Genomic DNA, 13,160 nt, shown 5'->3' with positions numbered 1-13,160 from the left:
GTGGCTATCCAACCTTGGGTACACCATATTCGGTTAGAGTGATGGCGTACGACTGGCGTCGTGCAGTCTTGTATGCAAGCTCTGCCGCGTCCCCTCGTTGGGCTCCGTGGTGGGTGGTCGGCGCTGTTGCCGAATCTATATATTTCTTCATGGAAACTTCTTTCCCCTCTCTTGTTGATCGCCCTCAGAAACGAGGGCGCACCGAAGATGTCTTCAAGTTTTTTGGACGCCAAACCCAGAATTTTCCCCGCTTCCACGTTGTTCATTCTGAAAAGCCAAACAAAGCAGTGCGAAACATTTCACCATTCCTTGTTTCAAAGTCCCTGACTGATGCTTTTGGTCCAGGTTATAAGGTGTCGAGGATGACAAGTGGCGACCTCCTCTTGGAGCTCCGCGACTTAACACAATATGAGAAACTACCACAACTAGTGTCATTTGGGGAGACCCCCATAACAGTAACCCCGCACCGTACAATGAACACCACCCGTGGTGTTGTGTCAGATGATGATTTCATTGATCTGATTGAGGCAGAGCTCCTGGAGGGCTTCAGCGAACAAAATGTGATCAACATCAAAAGAATTAAGATGATGCGGGATGGTAAAGAAATTCAGACGAAGCACCTAATAATTTCTTTTGGATCAAGTATCTTGCCCGAGTCAATCGAGGCTGGGTACATCAAGCTCCGTGTTAGGCCGTACGTGCCAAACCCACTCCGTTGTTTCAAATGCCAGCGCTTCGGCCACAGCTCGCAGAGCTACCGAGGCCGCCAGACTTGTGCTAAGTGTAGTGCCCAAGAACACACCTCTGAAGCTTGTGAGAACGCTTTCCACTGTGTAAACTGTGACGGGGATCACGCCGCGTAATCGCGGTCGTGCCCCTCATGGAAGAAGGAAAAATAAATCGTAACGATCAAAGTAAAAGAGAATATATCCTTCAAAGAGGCACGCAGGCGGGTAGCGTACCTGCCAAAGAAAAGCTTTGCCGAAGTTGCGCGTCAGGGGGCAGCGTCCCAACGGCCTCCGGGGGCTGTCCGACCCACAGGCAGTGAGTCGGCAGTTACGCCATCTGCCCCCGCGGCGGGTGCAGCTAGCGCTGCTCCGCCTACTGAGCAAACGGGGCCATCGACCCCGAAGGTGGGCGCAGCCGAGGCTGCCCCAACCTCCCCGGCCCTTTCCAGCGCTGGCAACAGCCGGCGCAGCCAAATCCCCCAGGGAGCCCCATCGACCTCCGGGCTGGTGGGTGCAGGGGTCTTGCCCTCCAAGGCAGGGCCCTCGCTGGTAAATTCTTGGTCGCAAGAGCACGTGTCCGGCGCCTCACAAGAGGCAATGGACACTACACCTATCCTCAAGGCGCACCAAGCGCCTAAGGAGCGGCGAGGCTCCTTCGAACGCTCCAGAAAGAGCAGAACCCCCGTTACAGGGCCTCGAAAGAGCTCTGTAACTTAAGGCATCACCTCCGTTTCCATACACACAGCACTTATTTACTTTCAAAATGGATACACAAATCATTCAATGGAACGTCAGAGGTCTTTTTAGGAACCTTGATGACGTGCAAGAGCTTATCCAAAAACACAATCCAAAAATGCTGTGTCTACAGGAAACACATTTAAAACCAGAACACTCAAACTTTCTCCGACCGTATGTCAAGTTCCGCAAAGATCGCGATGATGCTGTCGTATCATCAGGTGGTGTTGTGATTTTTATTCTTAAAAGTATTTCCTGTCAGCGTTTCCAGCTACAAACGCCCCTTGAAGCAGTGGCGGTTCGAGCTGTTCTCCTAAACAAACTCATCACCATTAGCTCTCTTTACGTGCCCCCACACTACAAATTAACGAAACATGAATTCCAATCCTTTATAGATCAATTGCCAGAACCTTATGTTCTTCTTGGCGATTTCAATGCGCACAGGTCCCTGTGGGGCGACTGTCGTATAGACGCGTGAGGACGTCTTGTTGAACAGTAAGTTTTTTCTTCAGGTGCGTGCTTGCTGAATAAGAAGAAACCCACTTATTACTGTCTTGCAAACAATACCTTTTCTTCAATTGATCTGAGCATAGTTTCCTCGTCTATACTGCCCGAACTCGAATGGGAAATTACGAATAATCCCTACGGAACGACCACTTCCCCATACTATTAGGAACACTTAAAGAAAATGAATATCCACCACAGGCTCCTAGGTGGAAGATTGACACAGCAGACTGGGAGGAATTCCGAAACTTAACTAGTATATCATGGGATGACATGTCTTCTTTAGAAATCGATGCTGCTGTAGAGTACTTCACAGCCTTCCTAATGGATGCCGCATGTAAATGCATACGTGAAGTAAGTGGCTCGGCATGCAAACGGCATGTCCTGTGGTGGAACGATGAATGCAGAATCGCACGTAGGAATCAAAACAAAGCGTGGCGGTTGCTACGCGCTTCGCCCACTGCAGGAAATCTTGTCAACCTTAAGAAAGTAAAGTCCCAAGGCAGGAGAACCCGCCGACAGGCTAGAAGAGAAAGTTGGGAGAAGTTTTTATCAAGTATAAACTCTTATACAGATGAGGCCAAAGTATGGAACAAGGTCAATAGAATTATAGGGCGACAAACATATTCACTTCCTCTGGTAAATACACAGGGCGATACACTGCAAGATCAGGCAGACTAACTAGGGGAGCACTTTGAGAGCGTATCAAGTTCAAATCATTATTCGCAATCCTTCCTGAAATATAAACAAATAAAAGAACGTAAGCGATTAACAAGAAAATGTCGAGAGAATGAGCCTTACAACCGTCCATTTAGTATTGCCGAATTGAAAGCTGCCCTGAGCGCATGCAAGAGCTCCGCACCAGGATGTTATAGAGTCATGTATAAAATGCTCAAAAACTTACACAATGATACGCAAGTTACACTACTCACACTTTTCAACACCATCTGGGATGCAGGGTACCTTCCAACCGCGTGGAAGGAAGCCATTGTGGTCCCTGTTTTGAAACAAGGCAAAGACCCTTCCTCAGTGGCAAGTTATCGCCCGATAGCCCTCACAAGTTGCATTTGTAAGGTTTTTGAAAAAATGATAGATCGGCGACTCATTCATTTCCTTGAACAGAGCAAAATGCTTCATCCTTATCAATGCGGCTTCCGAGAAGGGCGCTCCACATCCGATCATCTCGTACGTGTTGAAGGGAACATTCGGGATGCATTTATACATGAACAGTTCTTCCTATCGATGTTTCTCGGTGTGGAAAAGGCGTATGACACAACGTGGCGTTACGGAATCTTAAGAGACCTGTCAGACTTGGGCATCCACGGTAATGTGCTTAACATAATAGAAAGCTATCTGTCTAATCGTACTTTCCGGGTAAAAGTCGGCAATGCACTCTCACGTCCTTTTACGCAAGAAACGGGTGTACCCCAAAGAGGCGTGCTCAGCTGCACGCTCTTTATGGTGAAGATGAACACGCTTCGTGCTTCATTACGACCCGCCATCTTTTACTGTGTCTACGTGGACGACATTCAAATAGCTTTCAAATCTTGTAACCTTGCAGTCTGCGAGAGACAGGTACGGCATGGCCTGAACAAAGTGTCAATGTGGGCAGACAGGAATGAATTTAAGATCAATCCTAACAAAAGCTATTGTGTTCTTTTTACAAGAAAGAGAGGACTTATCCCAGATCCTTGCATAGAACTGCGTGGACAACAGATACCTGTAAACAAAGAACACACATTTCTAGGTGTCATACTTGACTGCAGACTCACTTTCGTCCCCCACATTAAACATCTTAAAGAAAAATGTCTAAAAACAATGAACATAATCAAACTTCTATCCCAGACTACATGGGGTAGTGACAGGAAGTGCTTAATGAATCTCTATAAAAGCCTCATTCGATCACGACTAGACTATGGCACCATGATTTATCACTCTGCCGCCCCGAGCGCACTAAAGATCCTAGACCCAGTCCACCATCTAGGAATCTGACTGGCTACTGGCGCTTTCAGAACGAGTCCCATACAAAGTTTATATGTAGAATCAAATGAGTGCTCACTTCATCTGCAGAGAACATACATTAGCCAAACATATTTTTTGAAAGTCCGCTCAAATCCTCAACATCCCTGTTTTAATACCATTAATGACATGACATATGCTACACTCTTTCGCAATCGTCCCTCCGTAAGACAGCCTTTCTCGCTGCGTGTGAGGGAGCTTAGTGTAGAAATGCACGTTCCACTCCTCGAGCTTCGCCTAATGCATCCAGCCAAGCTGCTACCTCCTTGGGAGTGGCAGCTCATACAATGCGATATATCTTTCGTGGAAGTCACAAAGCATGCTCCAGAGATTGAAATCCAGATGCATTTCCGGGAACTCCAGCACAAATACTCCTGCATGGAGTTCTACACAGACGCATGAAAGTCACACGACGGGGTGTCCTATGCAGCCGTCGGTCCATCCTTCTCGGAATCCGACGTACTGCATCCGGAAACTAGTATCTTTACAGCTGAGGCCTACGCACTGCTGTCGACCGCAAAGCATATAAATAAATCACAACTCCAGAAATCAGTTATATATACGGACTCCCTCAGTGTTGTGAAGGCCTTGATGTCTTTCTGTAATCACAAAAATCCAGTATTTAATGAACTCTACTCCACACTGTGCAAAGCATATATATTTAACCAACATGTGATCATATGCTGGGTGCCTGGACACAGAGGCATCGAGGGAAACGTTCTAGCCGACCAGATGGCCACATCGATTTCATTGCATGCAGTTAATCCTACTGCTTTGGTCCCTGTCACAGACCTGAAGCCTTTCTTAAGAAGGAAACTACGCAACCACTGGCAACGCATGTGGGACGAAGAAATAAATAATAAAGTGCATGTAATAAAGCCACAATTAGGTTTCTGGCCTCCTGTAACAAAATCCCACCGGACAGATGTCCTATTCTGCCGTCTAAGAATAGGACACACTTTTGGCACACATAACTTTTTACTCACGGGAAACGAGACTCCAACCTATGGTAGATGCGGGGAGAGGCTGACCATCCTCCACGTCATACTGGAGTGTCGGGAAGCCGAATACGAAAGAAAAAAACATTTTCTCTTAGCATACAGGCACCACATCCCCCTTCATCCTGTTATGTTACTTGGTCCAGAACCATTCTTTGACACCAACGCCGTCTTAGGCGTTTTGAAAGATGTTGTGTTGCATGTTATTAGCCCCACACGTTCGTAGCGCTTCCTCTCTTCAGAGGATGCCGCTGCGATAATTATTTTGAATAGCACATGCCTCTAGGCCCTTGTGGTTCAAGGGCTCTGGCGAGGCAGTAGTGCTGTAAGCAATTTAACGTCTCGCATATTTTAAACAATGCATCATTCTTTTACAATAGATTTTAATGTTCATAGCATTCGTCATTAATCATCGTCATAATTTTATACCACATAGATTTGACGCACTTTACAGCGACTATTTTTAGGCCACTTTAAAGCCAAGTCACATCTTCCATAATACATCGTTAACACTACCATTGTCATGGCGCTCTTTGGCCAAACCTGGCCCTTGCGCCACAAAACACCACACATCATCATCATAATCGACGTCGACCTTGCCAGTACCGATGAAGATTCCCGGGGGACGTAGCTGGGTTAGCACTACTTTCGGTTGTGTCTTGGTGGTGGAGGCAGCGTCAGTAGAGGAATCAGTGTGACACCCGCTGCGAAGATTCAGGGCTGCCTTGCGGCCAGAGTACCCCACGCCTCCACCAACATGTTACGGGGTGAGAAAATATATGTATTCACAATATATACAGTTAAGTGGTTGTAGCTCAGTAGACAGGGTAACACCATCTACCGATCGTCGAGACACTTGAACCCCCTCTTCACCTCACAACATCCTTTGTCTACAGCGGCATCAACTCGTACGCGACAATATTAAAGCAAAATTACACATCCCCCCATTTGTAGGAATTCATACAATGGCAACCAATATGGGTTCCTGGAAAGAAAATGTTGCCAGTTGAAAAAACATTTGTCCTAGTCTAGGGCTCCATGCCGGGACCACAGCCATTCCGGAAAAGCCGGTCTACCATCCGAGCCAACCAGGCGGCTAGCAGATGGCAGGGCGAAGTAGAATTTTTCGAACGCTCAAGCAAAGTTTCATGTAACAGTTCTCCGGAAATGCGAAATAGCGAGAGAAGTTAATATTCAAGAAAAAATGAGCCATCCACCCAATAGTAGTAACTGCTACAATGAACACCCATACGGGTTCCTTTTAAGAAAAACCTTGCAGTTGAAGAAAAATACGTCCTGGTCTCGGCCTCGAATCTGGGACCACCGCCTTTCTAGGGCAGAATCTCTACCATCTCAGTGAGCCAAGCGCCTAACAGATGGCGGGGCGAAGTCAAATTTGTAAACAACCCGAAGGAAACGCACCAATTTGATGTAATAGTTCTGCAGAAACCCACAAGCGGGAGAGCTGTAATTAATAATGGGAATATTAAGCATCCACCAAACGGTAGTATTTGCTACAATGGAAACCTATACGAGCTTCTAGAAAGAAAACCTTGCAGTTCAAAAAAGATTCGGCCTCCTCCGGGACTCCAACACGAGACCACCTCCTTTCCGGGGCAGACGCTCCACCAGCTCCGCGAGCGAGGCGGTTAGCAGGGGGCAAGGCAAAGACGAACTTATCAACTTCTCGAAAAAAAGGCAAGATTTTGACGTATTAGTACTCCGGAAACTTGCACTGTGAAGTAATCATTAAAGAAAAAATGAGACATCCACCCATTCGTAGGAATTCCTACAATGGAACCCCCACAGTTTGGTTTAAAGAAAATCCTTGCTGTAGAAGAAAAATAGTCCTAGTACGGGACTCGAACGCGGGACCACCACCTTTCCGGGGCAGTTGCTTTACTATCTCAGCGAACCAGGTGGCAACATATGGCAAGGCGAAGTTGAATTTCTCAACAACTCGAAGCAAAGGTAATAGTTTAGCTTATTAGTTCGGCGGAAACCTTTGCACACATCAAGGGGATTCAATGGAATCGAACTTTAATGAGCCGCAGTTTTAAGACCAACGAGAGCCCTATTCGCTCGGTCACGCCGACGGTAGGCTTAGCCCTAACGCCGAACGCTGGCGCACGGGACCTCGGAGACCCGCAAGCAGCCACCGTGTCTACGGTGAGCTGTGGGGGTGACCCAGCCCGGAATGCTACGATCGCGGGGAACCCAGGCAGAATTGCCCATCCACCCACCGACACCGAAACCATGGAAGCTGTATCCGAGAGTCACCCGAGACCCCTGCCAGACGAGGCCTTGCCCGGGCCGTCTCCCGTCCTCTCGGAGCAGCTCCACAACCAAGAATCCCAGTGGCACCAGTCGTTTCCCTTCATCTGAAACGCCGCCTGCAAAAACAACAATACACTGGTGAGTAAGGCCCAGTCGGGCAAACCCCGCCATGGAAAACCACAGTGTTAGGGCCCGAGCCACCACCGCGAAAGCTTCGTCGGAAGCTACTTGCGAAGAGCACCGAGCCGGAACACCTATTTTGAAGACACGGTTGCAAGGAGCAGGCCTCACCGACTGCCCCTCTACTCCCGCGCACTCTACTCCCGCTGCCGCAAGATTTCAAAAGAGGTCACTGAGATTCTCCTTGAAAGCATCCCAACTAGAGATCTCATCCTCGTGTGTCTCGAATCTCGAACCAGACACGAGGAGTACAGCCCAAGGAATAGAACATTCGCTAGCATAATGGTGATGTCCGAGTGGTTGCTTCGGCTAGCACGCTCATAAAAGCTGAGCCAGTCCTATACGTCGACATTATCAAGGCCGTAGACTATGTGAAGATTGCGGGGATTGGTAACTGTTGCACGTTTTTGTCGCGATCACAGCAGTATAAGGAGACGAGGTGTAGTCGCCGGGAGCCATGGTGGAAAGCAGGAAGGTGCGGCCGTTGCGGAGCTCTATGGCGAGGACGGGGAACGGCGCCCTCCACCAAAATGTTACGCGAACGAAGGATTAAAACTTGAGACAACCTACAAAGTATATTGACAAACGGTAAACTGCAGCGCTCGCCAGTTCAGCCGACAGCTCGAGAGCCAGAGAGTGTTGGTCGCCTTCGTCGTGGTGCCCGCGTTCATCGGGCAGGAGAAACACCGAATATGCATGTACCAATATGAAAGGGAAAGCAAGCATCCCCTAAACGGTAGCAATTGCTGCAATGGAAACCCACCCAGTTTCCATTAAAGTTAAGCCCCGCAGTTAAAGAAAAATTTGTCCTTATCCGAAACTCGAACCCGGGGCTTCCCGAACCCGAACCCGGAACTCGAACCCGTGAGACGCTGTATTATACGAACTAACCAAGAGGCTAGCCGATGGCAAGGGGAAGTTGAATTAGTCAGCATGCAGGAAAGGCAAGAGCTTGACGTAATACTTCTGTGGAAACCTCCAAGGTGGAGGGAATCATTAAGGGAAAATCAGACATCCACAACATCGTACAACCACTACAATGCAAACCCACATGGGTTCCTGGAAAGAAAAGGTTCGCAGTTGAAGAAAAATTAGTCCTCTTCCGGTACTGGAGCCCAGGACCACCGCATTTCGGGGCCTCCCACTCAGGCATCTCACCGAACCAGGCGGCTAGCAGATGGCAGGGGGAAGTCGAATTTGTCAACAACTCAAATCAAAGGCAACAGTATGACGTCATAGTTCTGTGCAATTTCGCATGGTGGAGAGTTATATTTATTAAGAAAAACCAGACATGCACTTATTTTACCAAATCCTAGAATTGAAACTCACACGGGTTCCATGAAACAAAAGCCTCGCAGTTGAAGAAAAATTCGTGCTGGCCCTGGACTAGATGCCGGGGCCACAGTTTTTCTTGGGGAGCCGCTCTTCCATCTGAGCTAACTAGGTGGCTAGCAGAGAGAAGGGCGAAGTCGAATTTGTCTATAACTCGAAGCAAATACAAATCTTTGATGTAATATATATATATATATATAGTTATCCGGAAACGCTCAGTGGGGAGAGAAGTAAATATTCAAATAAAAAATGAGACAAACACCCAATAGTAGTAACTGCTACAATGAAAACCCATACGGGTTGCTTGAAAGAAAAACCTCGAAGTTACGTCCTGGTCCGGGATACGTACCAGGGACCACCGGCTTTATGGGCCAGAACCTCGACCATCTCAGCAGGCCATGCGCCAAGCATATCGGAGGTCGAAGTAGAATTTGTCAACCACTCGATAGAAAGGCCTGAGTATGACATACTAGTTCTTCGGAATCCCGCTAGGTTGAGAAAAGTAAATAGAAAGGGAAAACGAAACATCCACCCAATCGTAGCAATTTCTACAATGGCAGGCTATACGGTTTCCTTTAAACAAAAGCTTCGCAGATGAAGCAAATTTGGTCCTGCTCCGGGAGTCAACCCGAGACCACCGTCTTTCTGGGGCAGAGGCTCCACCATCTCAGCGAGCCAGGCACAAGCAGATGCCTGGGCGAAGTCGAATTTGTCAAAATCTCGAAGGAAAGGCAATTTTTTGACGTGATAGTTCGGAAACCAGTAAGCTGAAGTAATCATTAAACAAGAAATCAAACCTCCACCCAATCATAAGAATTGCTACAATGGAAACCCACACGGTTTCCGTTCGAGAAAAGCCTTGCATCTGAAGAAAGTTCACCGTGGTATGGGACTCGAACCCGAAGCCACCATCTTTCCGGCGCAAACGCTCTACCATCTCAGCGAGCCAGGCGGCTAGCAGGTGGTGGTGCGAAGTCCTATTTGTCAACATATCGAAGGAAGGCCTGAGTTAGACATAATAGTTCTGCAGAATTCCGCAAGGTCGAGAAAATAATTATGAAGGGAAAATATCTACCCGTTCGTAGGAGTTCTACAACGGTAACCAATACGGTTTCTGTATCGTAATCTGTATCTAATCTGCTCAGCATGCAGCGCGCTCTGTGTTCATGGCACGACACGCCCCCATGTGATAAGGGCGTTACCCGCCTGTTCACAACGTGTATAAAACCAGTGCTGAATAAACGCTGGGGCTCACTTTTGCCCAGCAAGTGACACACGACGTGTCGTCGTCTGCTCCACTCGATGCATGGTGTCAGAAGTGGTTAGCATGGCAATGCACTTCCTGCACGACGCGTGAAGACCAGCGATCCTGTGGCGGAAAATGGATTTCCTCAAAGCACCGGAGCCGCTCCTTACAACAGGCGACCTGCGCAAGAACGGGCAACCAATTGAAGGACCGTTCAAGCCTTTTGCCGCTGAGCTATCGGAAGTAAAAGGGGTTCTCTTGAAAGGCTGTAAGATTGTCATTCCGGCCAGTATGAGGCGCGATATGTTGGCAAGAACTCATCAAGGCCACATGGGAATTAACAAGTGCAAAGAAAGGGCACGGCGCCTGGTGTTCTGGCCAGGAATGAACACTGATATCGAGACGTTTACACAGGCATGTTCTGTATGTAAAACGTACGCTTACAAGTTGCCGCAAGAGCCTTTGATTATGCGTCCGGTTCTAGACCAACCATGGTACCGCGTCGGCATGGACATTTTTAGCCACGCAGGTCGGTCCTACTTGTGTGTTTATGATGCCCTATCGAATTTTCCCGAAGTCCAACAGCTCGTAGACACTTCAGCAAAAACTACTGTAGATGCAGCAAGTGCCATATTTTCCAGATATGGCATACCTGTAGAGGTATGCACTGATAACGGGCCTCAGTTTTCCAGTAGAGAATTTGCCATGTTCTCAAAAGTGTACGATTTCAAACACGTGACCTCAAGCCCGTATTTTCCCCGCTCCAACGGACTCGCCGAAAAGGGGGTACAAGTAGTCAAGAGAATCTTGAAGAAAACAACTGAAGCTAAACAAGACTTTCGGCTTGGTCTTCTCGCTTACAGGTCAACTCCACTGGAATGCGGCCGGTCACCAGCCGAAATATTACAGGGACGCTCGCTGCGAACAACTCTACCAGCCGTTCAGGTCGGACAAAGCCGGCGGGTTGACAAACGCCAGCAAAAAGACTACTCAAGAGGGCCACTCGCACCGCTCAACAACGGCGAAACGGTCAGAATAAAAGACAGCTCATCATGGAGAAGAAAGGCTCGGGTTCTTCAGTCGTCTGGTCAACCAAGGTCATACGTTGTCATGACTGAAGACGGGCAACTCTTGCGACGCAACCGCGAGCATCTGCTGCCAACCAGAGAATCTTTTCGCCTTAGCGGTCCTCCTCACGACGACGAAGGTGTTTTTCAAGAATACGCTGCCCCTGCCAGCACACAACACGACCCAGAGGCGGCGCAAAACCCAAACAGCACAGCGAGCATTGTGCCGACAGTTCCGCAACAAGCAGCTGCTCCAAGGACTACAAGACAACGCAGACCACCTCGGCGCTTAATGTATGACGCGAACTTTCAACAAGTGCCGTGACTGTATTCAGTGCTCTGATCTTTGCTGTAGTTTTGGATGTGCAGTGATTCTTCAACTTTCTTTTTGTTCTCCCGAGCTAAAAGCGCTCCTTGCCCTTAGTTTTTTTTTTTTCGTTACGAAGGGGGATGTATCGTAATCTGTATCTAATCTGCTCAGCATGCAGCGCGCTCTGTGTTCATGGCACGATACGCCCCCATGTGATAAGGGCGTTACCCGCCTGTTCACAACGTGTATAAAACCAGTGCTGAATAAACGCTGGGGCTCACTTTTGCCCAGCAAGTGACACACGACGTGTCGTCGTCTGCTCCACTCGATGCAGTTTCCTTTTATTTATTTATTTATTTATTTATTTATTTATTTATTTATTTATTTATTTATTGTCATACTCTCAAGGCCCGGAGGCATTACAGAGAGGAGTGGTGATTACTGCAAACAAATTCATTAACAATATTCTTGAAGTTGGTGGCTTCATCAATGGCAGTGATGGAGGCAGGGAGGCGGTTCCAGTCATTCGTCGTTCTTGGTATAAAGGAATCAAAATAAACGTTGGTGCGACAAGTTGGAACTTGAACCTTAAAACGATGATCCGTGCGTGACGATATGTATGATGGCGGGGAGATTAGTTCATCCTTAAGTGTTTCGTTAGAGTAATAAATCTTGTGAAAAAGGCATAGGCGAAAGTACTTACGACGTAACTCTAGGTTAGGCAAGTCAAGGGTTAGTTTCATTGATGAGACACTTGCATGACGAGAATAATTCGAAAGAATAAAACGAGCAGCTCGGTTTTGAATGGATTCGATGGTGTTTTTTAGCTTTAGAGTAGAAGGGTCGAAAATGGAGCATGCATATTCAAGTTTAGGCCTCACTAAAGTTTTGTACAGAAATAACTTGACAGCTGCAGTTGCCGATGAAAAATTACGTCGTAAAAACCCAAGCATGCGATTAGCGTTACCGTAAATGTAATTTATATGAATGTTCCATGTAAGATTGTGTGTAATGTAGATACCAAGATATTTATATGATGATACATTTTCTACAGGTATGTTGTTAATATTGTACGTAGGAAGGGTGGTATTTCTTACAACACGGGACACACGCATCGCCTTATATTTATTAGAATTGAGCTTCATTTGGGATCTAGCACACCATGATGTTACTATGCCAATGTCTGATTGAAGAGTATCGCAGTCGTCAGGGTTAGAAATGACACGATAGAGAACACAGTCATCGGCGAATAACTTAATTGATGATTTAATTTGGTCGGGGAGGTCATTACTATAAATTAAAAATAATATAGGTCCCAGAACCGAGCCTTCCGGTACACCGGAGAGAAGTATTCGTTAGCATAAACGAATTGGGAACGGTTAGACAAAAAACACTTGATCCAAGCAAGCACGTTAGGATCAATGTTGAGGTTACTTAATTTAGTTAAAAGTAATTCGTGTGAAACAGTATCGAATGCTTTGGCGAAGTCTAAAAAAATGCAGTCAATAATAAAGTTAGCATCCATCGCCTGGAATAAATCATTAGCGAATGACAAAAGCTGTGTTTCGCAGGAATAGTGTTTTCTAAATCCGTGTTGGTAGGGGGTGAAAAATAAGTTTGACTCGAGAAATGAAACCAGGTGTGAGTAAACTATGTGCTCCATTAACTTGCAGGGAACGCTAGTTAGGGATACAGGTCTGTAATTAAGTGGGGAGTACCGACTGCCAGACTTATGTACGGGAATCACCATCCCTGCCTTCCAAT

At 47.2% G+C, this 13,160-nt stretch overlaps 1 protein-coding gene across 1 annotated transcript in view; it reads left to right on the top strand.

Moving 5' to 3' along the window:
- The window catches only part of LOC135908148 (uncharacterized), a 453,412-nt gene extending 441,716 nt beyond the window's left edge, over positions 1 to 11,696 (top strand). Inside the window, exon 6 of the mRNA XM_070532647.1 lies at positions 10,883 to 11,696. The gene's annotated coding sequence lies outside the window, so the exon portion shown is untranslated. The remainder of the gene's footprint in view (positions 1 to 10,882) is intronic.
- Positions 11,697 to 13,160: the final 1,464 nt, after the last annotated feature.

The sequence above is a fragment of the Dermacentor albipictus genome, chromosome 1 (genome assembly GCF_038994185.2).
Source record: "Dermacentor albipictus isolate Rhodes 1998 colony chromosome 1, USDA_Dalb.pri_finalv2, whole genome shotgun sequence".
Taxonomy (NCBI): domain Eukaryota; kingdom Metazoa; phylum Arthropoda; class Arachnida; order Ixodida; family Ixodidae; genus Dermacentor; species Dermacentor albipictus.
This window is presented reverse-complemented; position numbering and strand designations above follow the sequence as displayed.